The sequence below is a fragment of the Rana temporaria genome, chromosome 1, assembly GCF_905171775.1.
Source record: "Rana temporaria chromosome 1, aRanTem1.1, whole genome shotgun sequence".
NCBI lineage: Eukaryota > Metazoa > Chordata > Amphibia > Anura > Ranidae > Rana > Rana temporaria.
Window position 1 is genome coordinate 571,775,466 of NC_053489.1, and position 17,321 is coordinate 571,792,786.

The 17,321-nt window shown below is 41.5% G+C and overlaps 1 protein-coding gene across 3 annotated transcripts in view; it reads left to right on the forward strand.

The window, feature by feature from the left end:
• The first annotated feature begins 6,386 nt into the window (after positions 1-6,386).
• The window catches only part of SGCZ (sarcoglycan zeta), a 1,301,913-nt gene continuing 1,290,978 nt past the window's right edge, over positions 6,387-17,321 (forward strand). For all 3 annotated transcript variants that reach the window (XM_040334675.1, XM_040334676.1, XM_040334677.1), the window contains exon 1: positions 6,387-7,109. The gene's annotated coding sequence lies outside the window, so the exon portion shown is untranslated. The remainder of the gene's footprint in view (positions 7,110-17,321) is intronic.

The window sequence follows — 17,321 nt, forward strand, 5'->3', positions numbered from 1 at the left end:
GGTTGCCTCTTTGCTTGTACCACCTATTGTCATGTGCCCACTGTGCCTATTTGTAAATCTGGCCCACGAGCTTAGTCTCTGGATTGGAGCTTAAAATGCCCCTGGCATGAGGGACTATGGACGATCCTGGTTTACTTCTAAAAATGCTAGTTGCCGGAAGGTGCAATATATATTTCAGTACATTTGAGTTACGGAGTCAAAGTATACATGCTGTATGTGAGTGTCAGGAATCCTGATCCCCATACTTACTTAAAGGGTCACTAAAGGAAAAATAGTTTTTAGCTAAATAGCTTCCTTTACCTTACTGCAGTCCTGGTTTCATGTCCTCATTGTTCGTTTTTGCTCTGATGTTGCTGTAATTCTGCTCTGTTCTGGACACTTCCTGGTTGTCTGTTTCCTGATGAAAAAAGTCATGGGAGCTTTCTCTCTGTGGTCACTAATCAAGGAGGTGTGATTACTGTGTGTCTAAAACCCCTCAACACCAATCAGTTTCGTTTTACAAACCATCACTGCCCTGTATTGGCTCTGAGTCTCTGTACATCACAGAAGCAGGAAACAGCATGCAAAAACGAAACTGAAACTGTAGGTACATTATATGATTGATTTTTATCTATTTTTAATAATTTTTAAAAGGAATCAGTTAACTAGTATGTCTCTATACCCTGTAAACAGTCATTTCAGAAAAAAAACTCCTTTAACCACTTAAGGACCGCCTCCTGCACATATACGTCGGCAGAATGGCACGGCTGGGCACATGTACGTACAGGTACGTCCTGTACTAGTACCCAGCCGCGGGTCGCCGTCGTGCGCCCGCAGCGCGCTCCCACAACCCGGTCCGAAGCTCTGGGACCGCGGGACCAGCAGACCTGATCGCCGCTGGAGACCCGCGAACGGTCCCCAGAGCTGAAGAACGGGGAGAGCCGTGTGTCCCCGTTCTTCACTGTGGCAGCTGCATCGATCGTGTCATCCCTTTTAAAAAAGGTGAGGTAGAGGGCGCTAATAAGACTAAATAAAAACGGTAATGCACTATAGTTTTTCTCCTGCTTTTTTGTGGATGAAACTTCTGGGACACCAATGATCTAACCAGAGTGGCAATCTCCAAGTGGCACAGTGTACAGGCACTTAAACCTGTCAAGCCTGTTAGACCTACTTTTTTATTAAAGTGGTCCACAATTTCTGGTAAGCATATACCCACATTAGAGCACATGGGGTGAAAGTTTAATCAGATGGTGGTGGCTACAGCAAAATCAAGACTGATTGCATGACTATCCAATGAAACATCATGTGAAAGAGATTTCCTATGAATAGTGTTAATCACTGTGGCAATTCAGAGACACTTTTTCACTTTTTCACTGTCGTTGATTTTTATGTTCTATGATCAATTTTTGTGTGTATGCATAATTTAATTGATTTCACTTTGCACTATTTTTTGGACTTTGTTTGATTAATAGCTCACTATTTGGGCCATGTACAGGACTTTGTGAGCACTCCTATTTTATCTCACCAGAGATTCTAGCTGTCACGTATTGAGCGTTTAATTTATTAATATTGTTTAGCTATTAGTATTTATGTATTAATAAGATCTTCCTGCTAGGGCAGCACACCAAGGAAGATTTTTTCACTAGCGCCCTCTACCTCACCTTTATCCAATTGCACTATATAACCTTTATATTTTGAACCAGAGGAGCGCCTTGGTAATTTAAGTAATTATTTATATCTTTGATGTATAACTAATATACTTTTCACATTTGGCGCGGAAACACACCCCATTCACATTCTTTTATAGGGGGACACAATCGATGACGTCACACCTACAGCCACACACCCCTACAGTTGTAAACACACTTCAGGGAACACATAACCCCATCAGCGCACCCTTATGGTTAACTCCCAAACTGCAACTGTCATTTTCACAGTAAACAATGCATTTTAAATGCATTTTTTGCTGTGAAAATGACAATGGTCCCAAAAATGTGTCAAAATTGTCCGAAGTGTCCGCCATAATGTCGCAGTCATGAAAAAAATCGCTGATCGCCGCCAAAAAATGCAATAAAACTATCCCCTATTTTGTAAACACTATAAATTTTGCGCAAACCAACCGATAAACGCTTATTGCGATCTTTTTTACCAAAAATAGGTAGAAGAATACGTATCGGCCTAAACTGAGTAAAAAACATTTTTTTTATATATTTGTGGGGGATATTTATTATAGCAAAAAGTAAAAAATTTTGCATTTTTTTCAAAATTGTCGCTCTATTTTTGTTTATAGCGCAAAAAAAATTAAAACCACAGAGGTGATCAAATACCACCAAAAGAAAGCTCTATTTGTGGGGAAAAAAGGACGCCAATTTTGTTTGGGAGCCACGTCGCACGACGCGCAATTGTCCATTAAATCGAAGCAGTGCCGAATCGCAAAAAGGGGCAAGGTCCTTTAGCTGCATTTTGGTCCGGGTCTTAAGTGGTTAAGGTCAATGTTTCATAAAGCACAGAAGCTAAAGCATCCGCATGACAACCAGGGAATCAGAAAATGTAGCCCACATACTGTACCTTGTCATTATCTAAGGCAACAACCAGCTTGTGTGTGTAACAAACTAGCCATTGCATATAATATTATTCTGTGCTTTCTTCCTCAATCCACACATATGCATGCAAATGCAGGGGTCTAATAGACCCTTATTGTCTTCATAGCAAGGACCAAGGACAAGGGCTATTGGCCCCCTCATGATAACAATAAAGTTAAATGCTAAAAAAAATAATTATAAATACATAAATACATGAATAAAAGGAACCCAGTATCTCTGCACAAACACATCCACAAATGCATGCAAACGCCAATTGCATCACACATGTTATGTTTTGCCATATATGTTGTAGGAACCACAATTCTAGTGCTATCATTAAGGGTTTTCTCTAAACTGGATACTGTAGTCGTAAAAATCTTTTAAAGCACCATCTATTGATATTCTGGGTACCATAATTTTTTATCATTTTATTCTGCATAACAAACTCAGGATTCAATTGTGATTTTGCACAATAATATTTGTTTTGGTATTTTTTTTCCCTGGAAATATCAATTTGATAAACAGTTGGCATAAAAGAGAAAAAAACAACATTTATACTCACCTAGGTGGATGCAGCATCGGTCCAATGCTGCATTTTCTCCCTGCCGACTCTGCACTGACAACTGATCGATAAAACACTGCTGATCACTCAGTTCTCAGAATTCTGTCAGTCTACTGCTCTCCCCCCCCCCCCCCCGGCTCACTGGAGCATTTGGTTGTAATCTCCATGAAGGGCACCAGACATATAGATTTCTATGTTTTTTTTTTTTTTAGAAGCATGTGATTAGAGCCTGAGGCTCTAATTGGCTTCAAAGGGGGTGGGCTCGGGGTGCAGAGCACTGTGCCCCAAGTCCACCCACTTGAGTGACAATAGTGAATTAATATTCGCCATTGTCTTCCTGCGTCTCCTCCCGGCCAATCAGGAAACAGGTCTTAAGACCCAATTGGCCAGGAGGAGAAGCAATGGAAAAGCCACCAAAGCCATCCAGGAAGCCATTGAGGAGGAGAAGCAGCTGGGAAGCCATGAAAGCCGCCGAGGAGGGAAGCAGCCAAAGCCGCCAAAAAGAAGAAGCAGTGGGGAAGCAGCCCACGACCAGGATGAGGTAAGTAGTGCGGGACGATCGATTGGTTGGCCGATGGCCACTGTCCTTGACATGAATCACAGAAGTGCAGAACGAACTGTGATGTGAGATATAGGAGGAGTACAGCCAAAGCAGTTGTGGCTATACTTCTCCTTTAGAAAGTGAAGCAATTATTACTACATGAAGGCTGCATTCACACCTAGGCTTTCAAGGAACACAGATAGAGATGCGTGTTTCCTACTCGCAGTCCCTGAAATGCATTAATAATACTCCAAAACTCTGTTCGCACTTGGGGTGCCATTATTCTCTAATGACACCCCAAATGCAACTAGCAGTCACATTTTTTTTTTTTTGCACAACAAAACATGCAAAAAATGCTGCAAAACATGCATCAGACTCACTGACAGAAAAAGTGCAGGAGCCTGTCGCACATAAATGGGTTGCATTATGCTGTTGCACGCAGATGTGGAATAAATGAGGGGAAAAATGCATCGTATCACTATGTAACACAATGTAACTAATATATCACCATTGTTCCAAATAAACACAAAACATAACATCACTACCGACAGTCCAATGTTATCATGGCTGTATGAGCATAAACAAAGTTGGTGTTGTCTTTAAATATTTGGGTTGCTGTAGATAAAATATTTATTTCAATAAAGATAATAAAAGTTAAATTATGGCCAAAACTTATTTTGAACTATTTGCACGGTAAAACTAGTCTGCAGATTATTGCAGCTCAACATATACAGTGTGCAGGTCATATAGCCAACAAACTATTGTAACACAACAGATACCATGTGCAGATCATATACTGTAGTCTGCAAATTATTGCAGCTGAACAGATATAGGAGGCCAATCATGTGGCTTGCAAATTATCACAGCTTGATAGAAAGTGCAGATCATATAGCCTGCATGTCATTGCAGCTCAACGGGTGCAGCCTGCAGATCATCGCAGCTCAGCAAAAAACAGTGTACAGTTCATATACTCTGCAGACCATCACAACTCAACACATAGAGCTTGCAGACCATATAGCATGCAGACCATCACAGCTCAACAGATAGAGTGTGTAGACCAGTGTTTCTCAACTCATGTCCTCAAGGCGCACCAACAGGTCATGTTTTCAGGATTTCCCTCAGATGAAATGGCTGTGGTAATTACTAAGGCAGTGAAACTGATTAAATCCCCTGTGCAAAATAATGGAAAGCCTGAAAACATGACCTGTTGGGGCGCCTTGAGGACTGGAGTTGAGAAACACTGGTGTAGACCACAGCTAAACAGAGTGTTCAGACCATATAGCCTGCAGATCATCGCAGCTCAACAGATGGAGTGTGCAGATCATATACCCTGCAGACCATTGCAGCTCAACAGATACAGTGTGCAGATCATATAGCCTGCAGACCATTGCATATCAACTGATAAACTGTGCAGATCAAATAAGCTTTGCAGACCATCACTGCTTAACAGATATAATGTGCATATTCTAAAAGTCATGCAGACCATTGCAGCTCAACAGATAAAGCGTGCAGACCATATAGTCTAAATTTAAGTACAGTGTGCAGATAATTTGATAGATAAATTATCAGATACAGTGTACATATTATATAGTCTGCAGACCATTGCAGCTCAACAGATACAGTGGGAAGATCATATAGTCTGCAGACCATTGCAGCTCAACAGATACAGTGTGCAGATCATATAGCCTGCAGACTATCACATCTCAACAGATCTAGTGTGCAGATCATAAAAGTCTTGCAGACCACCAAAGCTCAACAAATACAGTGTGCGGATCATATAGCCTGCAGACCATTGCAGCTCATCAGATACAGTGTGCAGATCATATAGCCTGCAGACCATTGCAGCTCATCAGATACAGTGTGCAGATCATATAGCCTGCAGACCATTGCAGATCAACTGATAAAGTGTGCAGATCAAATAAGCCTTGCAGACCATCACTGCTCAACAGATATAATGTGCATATTCTAAAAGTCATGCAGACCATTGCAGCTCAACAGATAAAGCGTGCAGACCATATAGTCTAAATTTAAGTACAGTGTGCAGATAATTTGATATATAAATTATCAGATACAGTGTACACATTATATAGTCTGCAGACCATTGCAGCTCAACAGATACAGTGTGCAGATCATATACTGTAGTCTGCAGACCATTGCAGCTCTTCAGATACAGTGTGCAGATAATATAGCCTGCAGACCATTGCAGCTCTTCAGATACAGTGTGCAGATAATATAGCCTGCAGACCATTGCAGCTCTTCAGATACAGTGTGCAGATAATATAGCCTGCAGACCATTGCAGCTCAACAGATATAGTGTGCAGATTCTAAAAGTCATGCAGACCATTGCAGCTCAACAGATACAGTGTGCAGATCATATAGTCTAAATTTAAGTACAGTGTGCAGATAATTTAACAAATAAATTATCAGATACAGTGTGCATAGTATTTAGTCTGTAGACTTGTGCAGCTCAACAGATACAGTGTGCAGATCATATAGTCTGCAGACCATTGCAGCTCAACAGATACAGTGTGCAGATCATATAGTCTGCAGACCATTGCAGCTCAACAGATACAGTGTGCAGATCATATAGTCTGCAGACCATTGCAGCTCAACAAATACAGTGTGCAGCAGATCACATAACCCTTGCAGACCATCACAGCTCCACAAATACAGTGTGATCAAGGCAAGCCCCTATCGAAAAGACAAATCCCATCATCCATTGTGGGAATGACAAGTGGTAGCAAGGCTCATCTTCTCTGGCTGCTGGATTAGCTGCTGCGAATGTGCAGTTGGAGAAGGGAGGCTCTAAGACCCAGGAGGTAAAGGGAAAGGAAGCATTGCTTTTGCCATAGAAGAGAAATCCCTCCAGTGCTGGCCCAGAGAGGAGAGGAGTGAAGTCAGTCACCTGCTGGTGAAGGACAGAAAAGCAGATCGAGGAAGAAGAGACACATCTCTGCCTCCCTCTCCTGATCTCTGGAAGACTCAGCTCTGCCAACTCTCCGCCGAGGAGGAGATCCTCTATTGCCGGAGATCTGAATTGCCGGAGATCTCTATTGCCGGAGAGATCCGTATTGCCGGAGATCCCGTGTCTGCAGAGCCCATTGGTGGAAGGGACCCCTGGAAGTGATCACATCTAACACATAGGATGATCATTGATCGGCGGGTCGGGGGGATGCGTAGTTGCCGGATTTTGGGGGGATTTGCCGCATGATGCTGTACAGGGAAGCCGCTTAGGATTCAGCTGTGATCTGTCCCGGTGAATGGACATCGATATTCCGGGATCACCTGTCGCTGAGTGAAGTGAATGGTGTGTATGTGACCCCCCCGGGCACCCCCTGGATTTGCTAGCCCTTTTCGGATGATGAGGTTGATCAGAGCGGTCAGATCTGGGGAAAGGCTTCTTCTCTGAGACAAGTTTCCTCTGCATGGACAAAGTCCCGCACAGGTAGGTAGGAGATTTTTGGGGTTTAAAATTCTATAAGTACCTCCAGATTTTCTTCCAGTGCAGAGAGCCTTGATGCTGCGCTGTAACCCATGGCAACCGGGTGTCATGGACCACTGATGGGGGCTGCCCACTGCTCTCTATGGGCTCCATTCATGCTGGGTTGGACAGAGTCATGGAAATGATCTCAGGTCATCATATTGCAACTTTTTTTTTTTACACATAAGTGTTTGCTGTGCTTATAAGACCCATAAAGTTTAGAGTAGCATCTCTCATTCAGGGTACCCCAGCACCCTGGGATGCCATCTGGACTCACCAGGCATGCTGTGCTATATCCCATATTTTTGCACAGTGTCATGCATTTCCATAGTGTAGATGGGCCAGCTGAGGGCTCTGATGTGAAATTGTGTGTGTGTGTGTGTGGGGGGGGGGGGGGCATAAGACTCTGATGTGAAGGGGGGATGAGTTCTCTAATTTAAAAGTAAAGAGGACAGAGGACTCTGTTATTAAATGGAAGTACTGAGTACTGTGATGTGAAAGGAAGGGGGGGGGTTGTCTGAGAATTGATTTAAAAGGAGGTGGGGGCATGAGAACGTCATTGTAAAGGGGGGGTAAAAACTCTGATTTAAAATGGGGGGCTGCGGACTGTGATATGAAAAGTTTGAGGGGGGGGCTGGGGACCCTGATGTAAAAGGTGGAGGTGAGGACTATGATGTGAAAAGGGGAACCAAGGATTCTGATGTGAATAGAGGGGGGGGGGGGCTCTGATGTGAAAGGAGGCAAATACTGATGACTCATATAAAAGGGTAAAAATGAGGACTCTGATATAAAAGGGTGCTGGAGGGGCTGAGGACTCTGATATAAAAGGGTGGTGGAGGGGCTGAGGATTCTGGTATAAAAGGGTGGTGGAGGGACTGAGGACTCTGATATAAAAGGGTGGTGGAGGGACTGAGGACTCTGATATAAAAGGGTGGTGGAGGGGATGAGGACTCTGGTATAAAAGGGTGGTGGAGGGGCTGAGGACTCTGATATAAAAGGGTGGTGGATGGGCTGAGGACTGTGATATAAAAGGGTGGTGGAGAGGCTGAGGACTCTGATTTAGAGGGTGGGGGGCCGAGGACTCTGATTTAAAATAGGGGAACCCGATGTAAAAGGTAGGGGGTGAAGACTGTGATGTGAAATGGGGGAACAAAGGACTCTAATGTGAATTGAGAATAGGGGACTCTGATGTGAAAGGAGGCAATTTCTGATGACTCATATAAAAGGGGGGGACATGATGTAAAAGATTGGGTGTCAGGACTATGATTTGATATGAATAGCAATTACTGCTGACCCATATAAAATGGGGGGGCTTAAGACTCTGATGTGGAAGGAAGGACTGAGGACTCTGATGTAAAAAGGGCAACTGAGGTCCCTGATTTAAAAGGGTGGGGACTCTGACGTGGAAAGGGGGAATGAGGACCCTGTTGTGAAAAGGAGTAAGTAAGGACTCTGATGTGAAAGGGGTGACCAAGGTCCCTGATGTCTAAGGGTGGAATGTGGACTCTGATGTGAAAATGGGGGAAAAAGGACCTTGTTGTGAAAAGGAGGCGGTGAGGATTTGGATGTGAAAGGGGTGACGAGGTCCCTTATGTATAAGTATGGGATGTGGACTCTGATGTGGAAAGGGGGGTAAAGGGACCTTGTTGTGAAAAGGGGGGCGGGGGTGAGGACTCTGATGTGAAAGCGGTGACCAAGGTCCCTGATGTCTAAGGGTGGAATGTGGACTCTGATGTGGAAAGGGGGGAAAAAAGGACCTTGTTGTAAAAGACGAGGTCCCTTATGTATAAGTATGGGATGTGAACTCTGATGTGGAAAGGGGGGTAAAGGGACCTTGTTGTGAAAAGGGGGGCGGGGGTGAGGACTCTGATGTAAAAGGGGTGACTGAGGTCCCTGATGTAAAAGAGTGGGTTTGGGGCTCTGATGTGGAAAGGGGGGGAATGAGAAGCTCAATGTGAAAAGGGGGGGGGACCCTGATGTGAATGGGGGACCCTGATAGGAAAGAGGGAGCTTCTGGGGTAACAGAAGGACCCCATTTTAAACGGAGGCGCCTTGAGATTTTGCATAATTTTAAAGGGTGCCGTGCACTTAAAAAAAGGTTGAGAATTGCTGGTTTAAAAACTGTGCTGTGAAATAAAAGCCAGAAATGGAGCAGTATGGAAGAGAATTCCTGTCTATGTAATGACTGAGCTGCTGCTTGTGCCCACCACCAGTGAAGCAGGCTACAGCAGCAGGAAAGCAGCACTGTCTAGCCAAGATTACATTGCACTTGGAACATATTTCTAACAGACCTCAGTGATATATCTGTACTGATAAACTCCTATCTCACACTACATTTGCTGCAGACATTTAGCGCTTTTGTGAACATCTAGCAGCCACCAGTTGTCAGCCCATGGCTTGCCCTGATTAGTGAGTGAACCTGCCGTTTAATACTAATTGCTGGTGCTTCTGGGCCATAATCACCTATAACTGATAATCATGGCATATTAGCATGAGTTAATCTTCGCTGCCTCATTATTCTGTTTGTGAACAGCTAGACAGAAAGCTGTGTCAGGATACACAATAAAGACAGATGTGGGTCCATCATCGCCTTATTCAGAAGGGAGTCAATCCACTGACATGCAAGATGACAATAATGAATATGGGTGCGGATGAGTAATTTAACCTTTTTTTTTTGGCCAATAAAAGTTCTGTTTAGGTTGCCATGGGGCTGGTGCGTTCAGCGTCTAATCACGTATAGTTTTAAGTCACCGTTAATGGAGTGCTTGTTATGGTCATCTTTATGATCATACATATCACATGTGACAGCAGCTACTGTTTATAAGCAATGACAAGTTTAGTGCAGGCACTGAAAGGATTAGATCATGTATATACTGTGCAGTGCTCATCAGCTACAGAGACAGTCAGTACAGAGCTTAGAGAACATTCTTTCTTTGAGCCTCTAAATTCCTATAAATGTATAGGATCAGTGGTAAAATTGATAAAAATAAATATATTCCATATAAATATAATTATTTAGTATATGCAGGTTTAGATAGATGGATTCTTAAGATTGTTCATGATAATGAGCATTGCTGCTGAATAACTTTCCGCTATGCATATAATTATATATTCATCAACGGTCAGTTGTAAAGGAACAACTGAGCTTGAATTATTGAGTCTAATATATACAGTATATAGCATATTTTCTCCATAGATAGATAGATATATATATATATATATATATATATCTATCTAACATTATCCAGTTTGCATGCAACACAAAGCAAGGCTGTGCTTAGAGATGATTTACTGTGGACAGACACTTCGGAAGCTCACGCTGCCTCTTGTGTCTTGCTAAGCATCATTCACTTATCAATAGTCAAGATTTTTTTATTTATTTTTTTAAACATAACATTGAATCTCAATGACCACATGACATTGATTTAATAATGAAATGGATCCGGCTGATTTATTGTAGTGCTCTATTGTAATAATGGAAACATCTACACAGCTCCATGCATAATATCGTATAATACATTAATGTTGCTAAGCCACTACATGAAGATTGATGAATAAATACAAAACTGTCATACCTATTCCGCTTGAAAATAAATGGAACACGTAGCTATGTGGAGTTGCTGCAAAACGCCTGTAGTTTTTAAAGGCTAAGATAAGACTGTGACTTAAACTTTTTTCTTTTGCACCATTTTTCTTCTTTTTCATTACTTTCGACTGAACAGTAATAGTCTTTATCCACTAAATTAACTTGCTCCTTTTTGGGTTACTTTCAGACAGGTAATATATTAGTGTATTATAAAAGTGATGTTACTGTGTCTGATCCTGTAACTTAGAACTCCATGTTCTACCTTTTGCTACAACTGGACAATATCATTGTAACAAATCCATTTGTCTCATTTCTCAGTAAGGCCGCGTACACACTGTCGGTCCATCCGATGAAGCAGACTGATGGTCTGATGTGCCTACACACCATCACTTCAAAAACCGACCGAGTCCAACGCAGTGACGAAAAACACAACGACATGCAGAGAAAAATTAAGTTCAATGCTTCCAAGCATGCGTCGACTTGATTCTGAGCATGCGCGGGTTTGGAACCGATGCTTTTGCGTACTAACCATCGGTTTTGACCTATCGGTTAGGCGTCCATCGGTTGAATTTTAAAGCAAGTTCTAAATTTTTGGACCGAAGGATAACTGACCGATGGGGCCCACACACGGTCGGTTTGGACCGATGAAACTGAACTTCAGTCCGTTTTCATCAGTTTGGTCCGATCGTGTGTACAGGGCCTAAGAAGAGACACTTTGTTGAACGTTTTCTAAGAAAATATGTAAAATGTAGGTCTGTTGGAATCCCCAAATATCTCTACTTGGGCAGTGTTTAGTCCTTTGCATTTTTCAATGCAATAAGCTTTATGTAAATAGTTGTATCAGTATGTTTTGTTCAACTCTTGCCAAATTTGTTTTAGTGTTGTTTGATAGACTGGAGAAGATTAACTCTTCTGTAGACTTCTATAGTAAAAGAGATTTCCACTCACTTCCTGTCCCAGAGATGGAGAGAAAGGATAGGGGATATCTCCAAAGGGAACAAATACAGCAACAAAAACCAAATTTTAGTGTAGTAGGAAAGGTTAAAATACTTTGACTTACCACTGACTTGTCCTTGTGTCATTGGGACAGAAAACGAGGAAAGGTTACCTCAAAAAGGGTCATCAAGTGAAATAAAAACTTGACCGAAGCCCTTTCCTATTCTTGTAAAGACTTGGTGGCTTTGGGTTTTATTAGTTTTGCATGGTTGGTAAAATCAAGAGTAATAGAAGAGCTAAAAAGCTTAACTCTCTTAAAAAAAGAAAGCCACTCCTGGTTCCCACCAGTGTTCCTCATGTCACTATATGCCTAGTCTTTCAGTCAGGTAATTTCTGCTGAAGGGAAGGGAAGGGTGAGAGCTCAGACTGCCATGGACTGTTTCAATTACCCACTATTAACTGATCTCGGTAAGATTTGTTAACATAACTTTCTAAACACTTTTTAGTAAAGGTCAACTCTAATGCCCCATACACACGATCGGCATTTCCGTTGGGATAAACTCCGACGGAATTCCGTTCAAGCTGTCATGCATACACACTGTCACACCAAATTCTGACCATCAAGAACGCGGTGACGTACAACACTATGACGAGCCGAGAAAAATTAAGTTCAATGCTTCCGAGCATTGATTCTGAGCATGCGTGTTTTTTTTCTCTGTCAGGGTTCCATACAGACGAACGGAATTTCTGATGGATTTTTTTCCGTCGGGGAAAAAAAAGAACATGTTCTCTTTCTAAGTCTGTCGGAATTTCCGAAGGAAAAACTCAGATGGGGCACACACACACAATCGGAATATCCAATGAAAAAATTCCGTCTGACCTTTTCCACTGGAAATTCTGATCGTGTGTATAAGTATTTCTGAACAAGCTTTTTTAGTGTGGGCATGCCAGAGAGTATATGAGCTCTTCTTTTACAGGACGCTTCTATCTTGATTTCTCTTGTGAGTTGACAGGGTCACTTTTTAATAAATAAGATATAAAGATACAAAAAATACAGCTTGTTTGCATCTTCCAGTCATTAATATCACGTTTGTGTGTAGGATTTTTGTGTATAAAGTTTTATACATTTCAGGTGAATTCAAAATTTCCAGTTGAAGCAATTTGACTCGGAGGTTGGACTAAATAGCACTATTTGTAATGTCTAATTTCTGTTCAAACAATACAGACATATTGTGGCACAGAATGGCCTGATTTTGCGCTGTGGGAACAGAACTTTCAGAAGCAATGATTTTTTTTTCCAAAACATGCATCAAAGGGTGCAGGTAAATTACTAGTCATCGTGCATATTCATTAGTAAATTGTGTGTTTTGCCTGCAGTTCTCGTTTGAATAGAATGTAGAACACACTGTGAAACAGAATAGAGATTGCTTTTAGTTTTAAAAATGTGTTTTGCCTTTGGCCGCTATATTCAAAATAAGAAGTCCCTATGGACCGTAGGAACCTCCTTCATTATGCAGTTTTAACTGCAACCAACATTTTCTTTGTAATTAAAACATAGCTATTCTTCTGTCCTAATGAATTAAACCTATTCAAAAGCCATCGTTTTGGAACAGTATGAGGACTACTGACAGTGGGGTTGAAATCTGGACAGTGGAAAATCTGGTGCAGCTCTGCATAGAAACCAGCTTTCAGGTTTTATTGGCAAAGCTTAATTGAACAAGCTGAAGTTAGAAGCTGATTGGCTACCATGCAAAACTGCACCTGATTTTGCACTCTCTAGTTTTAGTAAATCATCCCCACAGTTACATATCCGCAACTATTCTGGACTCAAGTTAGAATGCCCATAGTATTTTTATTTCTTAAAATTGTTATACTAAACCAGATGCTAATAGACTTAGACATCAATTACTTTTAACAACTGGAATGCTGCATGTCCAACTACTTTTCCCATGTTTTCCCTTATGTTTTAGTTTTGTGTGGCATTTGAATTTAGCAGTGATGTATCCCCAACAGGCTTTTCAGATTTGCTACTGCCATAGCTATTAAAGTACACAGGCAGTACCCCTTATTTGGGAGCGCAATTATCATTTACAGCAAACAATGACCCAGGGTAAATTTGTAGCAACCCCCAAGCCTGTCTTCATACAATCCTCACAGTTCCAGTGAGGATGTGTACACATAATAACTGACCGCTTAGGCTCTGAAGAAAGGGGTGAGCCCTGGAAACGCATCGGCCGGTCAGCCGTTTGGGGTACCATCCGATCCTCTTGCCATTAAGTACTGCCTGCTGGTGCCAAGAGATTGAGCTTGACTGTTAGAAAAGCCTTTAATTAAGCTTGTTTGTGAGTAGTACCATTGCTTTTATTATATTTTTAATAAAACATTTTATATTGTTAATGCACTAGGTTGTGCTCCCTCCTTCTTTTCTTTCTTTTTAGTTGTATGAATACCCATTGTTCTGAGGAGGGCTGCAAGACCTTAGACTTTGCCTTAATCCAAACAGTGAATCACACCACCCGTGTCTAGCGAAACACCGGAGTGCAGGAGATTTTTGTTCTACACGTAATAAGAAACACATTTTTGTATGGTATTTGGTAACTGAGCAGCAATGATATATCCCTGCTAAAATGTTCAGATTTGACCCACTGACATTGCTGTTAAAGGAAACTGTTTGTAAAGGAGGTATAGGATCTACCATGAATTGTCTCTTTCACAAATTAAACTTGCCTGGTTGGCATGCTGACCTTCTGGCTCCAATGCTTACCACTGACCAAGAACAAGAAATCCCCATCTCCATAATTAGGAGATGAAGCAAAAGTATCAGCATGACAGTCAGGTAGATGCATTTGCAGAATGAAGTCAGCAACGGCAGCTTCCATGTTTTTTCTTTAAAGATCCAAATAAGTGTTAATCCCTACATTGATTTATAATTTGGAAATCTAACCGAGAGAGTGACTCTGTCTTTATGGCCTTGCAGTAGTCTGCAGAGACAATAAATACTTGAAGGAAATCTTATCGTGAAAGTCTGTAAAAGAGGTTGGCCAACAATTCAACATGGATGTGCCTACCCCAAATGGTCATCGACATTTAGGTGATGTTGGGCTACACTTATAAGGAAGTAAAGCACATGCTTATTAGGGTAAATATTTCAAGGGGACACAAAATTCCAACAATTACATTTCCTGCACCCTCAGTATTGGCATGATTTGGATCAAAATCAACAAATCCTGATTTCAGAAAATCAATCCAGTCAACCCAATATTTTTGAAATGTCAGAGAGGTAATATATATTTAAATTATTTAAAGATCCTTCAAGTATAAGTTTACTTTTATGTAAAAAGAAAAACATACATGGAGAAAAAAACAGAACCATGACCTGTAAAAACTGGCAGGCCCTGGGCAAACAGGACAATGTGTGTGCACAGCAGTATTAGGAAGCACCACAAAGAGGTGGTGGAAGAAAGTTCCTACTTCCAATGACGTTGCCTTGGCTTAAAACAACAATTTTCACATGCAGACAGTGTGGTAACTGTTAGTCATCAGACCCATATCAATGTCTCCATGGAACCCACTTGGGTTCTGGACCTACAGTATGCTGGATGTAGGGCCTCAACCTCTGCCAAAGTATAGAATAAGCTCTGTTCATCCTGATTATAAACCCTGCCCCTGTCATCCAAATGTCAAATACCAGAACCTTCACTGTCTACTAAAATTCTGGCATTGGATGATTGACAGGAGTTGGCAGGACCTAGATTCCAGTGGGGTTGAAAACAACACAGGGGTCTTCTTGTAGATGCTACTTAGAGGCACACATGTACTTAAGCTTCAGCATTGTGATTACTTTAAAATGGTTTAGACCAGAAAAAGTCAACTTAAAAAGTGAACTTGTACTTTCATTTCTTAGCACTGCTACAAGAAAAAAAGGAAACCATCCTGTGATGTACAACATATAATTTTTTTGCTTCACAAACTTGACCTGCTCAGAAACATATCAAAGCTTTCAGATAGACCTCAGTGACTTTTCTATGGAGAATCGCCAGGTTAAACCTGAACGCATTTTCAGATGTAAAATATGTGAACAATTGGATTAGTTGAAAGGTATTGTATATACAGTGAATTGTTCATTATGTTAAGGACAGAACAATAACTTTAAACATCACTTTATTTTTTTTTTCTGGTTTTGTAAATATGAAATATTCTATATAGACAAACCTCCATTTTTAATATTTCCTACAAACAGGTGAATCTGTATTCGACTTTTCATATGTTTACCAGGTTAACCTTAACTGATTTGCTGAAAACAAAAAAAAACAATCATTTGTAGTGTTGAATACCTGAAGTTCACATTACTCACAACTCCCACACACGCACACACAAACACACAGCTAAATCTGCCTCTGTGACTTCTCTGTTCAGGCAAGGCTTTACAGAAATGAAGAGATAAGTTCACTGTATAAAAAATAAATAAATCCACATATTCTAGCAGAAAAAAATCATTATTTTTGGAAAGCATTGCAAGGTGGGCTCCTGCAGACTTGTTCTCTGGCGTTTAGCCTATACCTCTATATGGCTGTGTGGGCAGAGCTCTCTTTTAAAAAAAATAGACCGTGGGAAGCATGTTACATGTTCCACCCAAATGTAGCATGTTCCAAATGTGAACTTATCCTTTAACCACTTAAGGACCGGACCAATATGCTGCTAAATGCGCGCGGTCGTGCGACGTGGCTCCCAAACAAAATTTGCATCCTTTTCTTCCCACAAATAGAGCTTTCTTTTGGTGGTATTTGATTGCCTCTGCGATTTTTATTTTTTGCGCTATATACAAAAATAGAGCGACATTTTGGAAAAAAAATCAATATTTTTTACTTTTTGTTATAAGAAAAATCAAATAAACTAAATTTTAGTGAAACATTTAGGCCAAAATTTATTCAGCCACATGTCTTTAGTAAAAAAAAATCACAATAAAAAAAAGATAGCTACCTAGCGGGAACAGCGACACTAATACAGCGATCAGAAAAATGATCGCTTAGTCACACTGGCAATAGGGAGTGAAAGGGTTAACTAGGGCGGTGATCAAGGGGTTAAAACTTTATTAGGGGGGGTACGGGGGCTACCCTGAACCTAACACTAACTGCCTGTCACACTGCCTGTCACACTGACACTAAATGCAGTGATCAGCACATATATGATCACTGCATTCAGTGACACTGTGACAGGGGGGTGGGGGGGTGATCGGGGGGGGGTTAATGTGCCTATGTGTAGTGTGTGTCAGTGTAGTGTTGGTGCGACTTACAGTGTGATGTGATCTCTCCTCAGCGGCGGTTGAAAATACCGCCGAGAGGAGAGATCACATCACTTCCTCCTCCTGTGTTTACACAGGAGGAGGAAGTGACACGCAGGGGGAGCGCGCGGATTGGCTGAGAGCGAACAAAAACAAACAGTCGCCCCCTCATCCCCGATCGCTCGGACAGCCACGGGGACCGCCGCAGGACGTACAGGTACGCCAATGTGCCTGTACGTGCCATTCTGCCGACGTATATGTACATGCGGCGGTCCGGAAGTGGTTAAAATATCCAGAGATAATGATAAAGGAAAAAAAATATGGTTCGGCTGTCTCTGTAGAATACCAAATGCTATACAGACAACATCAATAT